Here is a 5,731-nt window from a genome sequence, read left to right as displayed (position 1 = left end):
GGTATTTAGTAATTATAAGTTATGACATTATTTTTAAGAGTTGAATGAACTAAATTTTCCAAAAAAAAAAATTTTGGGGGATTTTTCTTTTTTTTTTTAATTAATTTTGGAATAAAAAAAATTAAAAAAATATATTTTTTTGAGAAAAATCAAAAATTTCCATGGAAGTTATAGAACACTTGTTTTTACATAACATATAAAAAATCTAGAAAACTGTTGGTGAGAGTGTAAAGTGTTTGTTTCAAACAACAAAAAATTCACACTTAAGCAGTCGTATCGTACCGATACAGTACGATACAGCTCAATACTATACGATACCTTCGATACGTACCGATACTCTCGGGAATTTTCAGATTTTCAAAAGTTCGTATCGTATGTATCGGTACCGATACGATACATACGATACGTCGATACACAGAAAGAGGCCCAAAATTCACCGTAGCGTATCGGTATGTATCGTGCCGATGCCTACCGATACGCACCGATACTTAAAACCATTGTTGTTTGAGTATTTAAATTCTTAGATGTAAATGGTTAGGTCATTCAATTTTTATTGTAATTTCAATTCCAATTTTCCTAGATGTGTTGGTTAGGATACTTTTAAATGCACTTGTGTTAGGTCGGTAGTTAGAAATAGATCACCATAATTAATCTATGCACTTTCGTACTACTAGAAGAAGCCTAAAATAAAGTAGTTGCTCTCCTTGCGTTCGACCCGTTAGCTACACTGATCCGTACGCTTGCGGTTACTTTTAAAATTCAAATGCTATGTCATCATTTTATTATTGTATGTAGACTAGTCATCCACGAATGCCATTTGCATGCATTGTCTTGTGCATTATGAAATTCATTTATGATTTGTTATGTCGTGAATTAAATTGTTAAATGCTTACTCTTGCTATGAGTTATGAGATGGATAATTTTAAATTATTGAATATGATATATTGCTAGACTAGATGCCGTAATCGGCTTGAAAACAAATCCATTGGTGGCCAGTGGAATGGGACGCGATGGCACTATACATTCGTACTATCTCATATAGAAGTATGCGATTAGGAATGACATTTCTCTGTGCTACGACCCTTCCCAACAGGGGTTTAGGTGTTGGGTATATCACTGGGGGAAAGCCCGAGGTTGTGTACTAACAGTAGTGGTTAGAAGTACACCCGACTGATCACTAGGATCGTCAACAACTTTGGTGATATAATTAGAAGGTCAATCATATTGTTTTTACTTTAATGTAGAGTAAGGTCCATTTTACTTTAATGTCACTGAAGAGCAGTAATTTACTTTTCAGTACCCACGACTGGCCTTCTCAGACAACCCTATGGGCATATCGCAGGATGGAGTTCACGACTTGTACCCGGGGCATACGTGCACTGTGGTTGTGAGTAGTAGATAACATATGGCTTAGAAATGTTGCTTAAGTGATCTAGGTTATTAAAAATGAATTTACATACATATAGGCTCATTTGTATTACGAATGACTGCTTGGTCTTCCTTTTCACTTACTAGGCTAGTGAGTTCATCCCACGTGTACACCATTTTTATCTGATCTTGTAGGTTATTCGGCCAAGAGCTACAGCTGGGACCCACGGTAGAATTTCCAACTGATGACTAGTGGGTCCCTGAAGATCTTGGGCACAGTGCTGAGTGCCCGCGCAAAAGTTGTGTTACAGGACAATAACATTGATACCGTCCCGGGATTCTTTTTGATTATTTTGTTATGTTATCCCTTTTATGCTCAGGATATTTAAATTGTCTTTTTTGTGTATATATCATGCCTACAGCTCCACATGTAAATGTATTATGTAATACAATTTGGGTATCAAGAGTATTGGGGTATTTACAAGTAAATACATGTAAGACTTCCGCTGAAATACATACTTTACTTTCTTTAGTTGTGTGTATGTTGTGCAGTGGTTACTACATCAGATAATCCTAGCAGGTTTTGGGTTAACAGGAGTTAACTTGGTCATCGGTCCAGTTCAATGAAAAAGGGGTGTGACAATTAGGATGGGTAATGACACCCTATTGTTGGGGGTATAATGTCTTGAATTCCATCTGTGGGTATTTCTGTAAATTTTCTATCTAGACTTTCGCTATATATTTTGTAGCGATGTTTTTTTCTTTGTATGCAATATGAGAGAGATGTGAGGATGATCATTGTAACCCTATTCTCTACTGATAGTGAAGCAAGATCTCATCGGCAATCTTGCCGAACCTCGTAAATCTATATGCATTATTTGTTCTTGTTTTCCAATTCTTTTCTGCATCTTTTTAGGGTTGCGTTTCAACACCTACATGTTTAGGACTATTAATTTTTTATTCCTTTTGGAAGTTCCGATTCTTTCTTATTTGCAACACGAATGACCTTTTGATAATAGTATTGTCGCACAACCCTTAATACCAATGCATTGAGGCTTCTATACGGGCAATACGTAGTGTGTTCTATGGTTTCTTCATGAATTCGAGAGAACCAATCCATCATTGGGATGACCGAAATTCAACCATTCAAACAATAACATGGAGATTATACGAGCATGCATATTAATATAGATATGTGTGTTTAATATGTTTGAAACGCAATCCTATGTATTGGTCGTTGGTCTTGTCTATCATTTTCTTTCTTCTCAACTCTAAGGTTTCTCAATCATGTATCTAATGGGTCAATGCTAACAATATATAGAGTAAGGTAGAGACAAACCCTCCAAAGGAAACAAAGACCTCCTTTCCCATTTAAGAATATTAGATTTAGCTATACACATATGGATAAATAATCATTTTGTGTTGCAGATAGGATTGACCGTGAAATCTAGAATTGGTTCGACCAAGCTATTTTTATAAAGAAAACGAGTAAGAATCGTCTGATCAAACCGGAAGACCGATTTGTTCTGATCCGACAGACCCTGTATCAAAATGGGTAGAATCAGGATCAATGATCATCGATTTTGATCTAGATGTCGATTCCCGATTCTTGGAACCATGGGGATCAAAGACCTAAACTAGGTTAGGAAGATGGAGGATGGACTTTTACCAGATTCCACTCCAGATCACTGGAATTTACTCGAGATAGCACCACCCTTTTTTCTTTTTCTTTTTTTTTTTTTTTTTTTTTTAATTAATTTCGGAATAAAAAAAAATTTTAATATATTTTTTTGAGAAAAATAAAAAATTTCCATGGAAGTTGTAGAACACTTGTTTTTACATAACATATAAAAAATCTAAAAAACTATTGGTGAGAGTGTGAAGTGTTTGTTTCAAACAACAAAAAATTCACACTTAAGTAGCCGTATCGTACCGATACTGTACGATACCTTCGATACGTACCGATACGATATCGATACTCTCAGGAATTTTTAGATTTTTAAAAGTTTATATCATAGAGTATCGTACGTATCGGTACCGATACGATACGGTACGATACGATACATCTGATACGCCGATACACAAAAAGAGGCCCAAAATTCACCGTTGCGTATCGGTATGTATTGTGCCGATGCCTACCGATACGGCACGATACGCACCGATACTTAAAACCATGGTTGTTTGAGTATTTAAATTCTTAGATGTGAATGGGTAGGTTGTTCAATTTTTATTGTAATTTCAATTTCAATTTTCCTAGATGTGTTGGTTGGGATACTTTTAAATGCACTTGTGTTAGGTCGGTAGTTAGAAATAGATCACCATAATTAATCTATGCACTTTCGTACTACTAAAAGAAGCCTAAAATAAAGTAGTTGCTCTCCTTGTGTTCAACCCGTTAGCTACACTGATCCGTACGCTTGCGGTTACTTTTAAAATTCAAACACCATGTCATCACTTTATTATTGTGTGTAGACTAGTCATCCACGAATGCCATTTGCATGCATTGTCTTGTGCATTATGAAATTCATTTATGATTTGTTATGTCGTGAATTAAATTGTTAAATGCTTACTCTTGCTATGAGTTATGAGATGGATAATTTTAAATTATTGAATATGGTATATTGCTAGACTAGATGCCGTAATCGGCTTGGAAACAAATCTATTGGTGGCCAGTGGAATGGGATGCGATGGCACTATGCAGTCGTACTATCTTATATATAGAAGTATGCGATTAGGAATAACATTTCTCTGTGCTACGACCCTTCCCAACAGGGGTTTAGGTGTTGGGTATATCACTGGGGGAAAGCCCGAGGTTGTGTACCAACAGTAGTGGTTAAAAGTACACCCGACTGATCACTAGGATCGTCAGCAACTTTAGTGATAAAATTAGAAGGTCAATCATATTGTTTTTACTTTAATGCAGGGTAAGATCTATTTTACTTTAATGTCACTGAAGAGCAGTAATTTACTTTTCGGTACCCACGACTGGCCTTCTCAGACAACCCTATGGGCATATCGCAGGAATGAGTTCACGACTTGTACCCGGGGCATACGTGCACTGTGGTTGTGAGTAGCATATAACCTATGGCTTAGAAATGTTGCTTAAGTGATCTAGGTTATTAAAAATGAATTTACATACATATAGGCTCATTTGTATTACGAATGACTACTTGGTCTTCCTTTTCATTTACTAGGCTAGTGAGTTCATCCCACGTGTACACCATTTTTAGATGATCTTGTAGGTTATTCGGCCAAGAGCTACAACTGGGACCAACGGTAGAATTTTCAACTGATGACTGGTGGGTCCCTGAAGATCTTGGGCACGGTGCTGAGTGCCCGCGCAAAAGTTGTGTTACAGGACAACAACATTGATACCATCCCCGGATTCTTTTTGATTATTTTGTTATGTTATCCTTTTTATGCTCAGGATATTTAAATTGTCTTTTTTGTGTATATATCATGCCTACGGCTCCACATGTAAATGTATTATGTAATACAATTTGGGTATTAAGAGTATTGGGGTATTTACAGGTAAATACATGTAAGACTTTCGCTGAAATACATACTTTACTTTCTTTAGTTGTGTGTATGTTGTGCAGTGGTTACTACATCAGATGATCCTAACAGGTTTTGGGTTAACAGGAGTTAACTTGGTCATCGGTCCAGTTCAATGAAAAAGGGGTGTGACAATTAGGATGGGTAATGACACCCTATTGTTGGGGGTATAATGTCTTAAATTCCATCTGTGGGTATTTTTGTAAATTTTCTATCTAGACTTTCGCTATATATTTTGTAGCGATGTTTTTTTCTCTGTATGCAATATGAGAGAGATGTGAGGATGATCATTGTAACTCTATTCTCTACTGATAGTGAAGCAAGATCTCATCGGCAATCTTGCCGAACCTCGTAAATCTATATGCATTGTTTGTTCTTGTTTTCCAATTATTTTCTGCATCTTTTTAGGGTTGCGTTTCAACACCTACATGTTTAGGACTATTAATTTTTTATTCCTTTTGGAAGTTCCGATTCTTTTTTATTTGCAACACGAATGACCTTTTGATAATAGTATTGTCGCACAACCCTTAATACCAATGCATCGAGGCTTCTATACGGGCAATCCGTAGTGTGTTCTATGGTTTCTTCATGAATTCAAGAGAACCAATCCATCATTGGGATGACCGAAATTCAACCATTCAAACAATAACATGGAGATTATACGAGCATGCATATTAATATAGAGATGTGTGTTTAATATGTTTAAAACGCAATCCTATGTGTTGGTCGTTGGTCTTGTCTATCATTTTCTTTCTTCTCAACTCTAAGGTTTCTCAATCATGTATCTAATGGGTCAATGCTAACAATA

This window comes from Macadamia integrifolia, chromosome 3 (assembly GCF_013358625.1).
Source record: "Macadamia integrifolia cultivar HAES 741 chromosome 3, SCU_Mint_v3, whole genome shotgun sequence".
In the NCBI taxonomy this organism is placed as follows: Eukaryota; Viridiplantae; Streptophyta; class Magnoliopsida; order Proteales; family Proteaceae; genus Macadamia; species Macadamia integrifolia.
The sequence above is the reverse complement of the archived record's forward strand: the minus strand, read 5'-3'. Positions refer to the sequence as shown.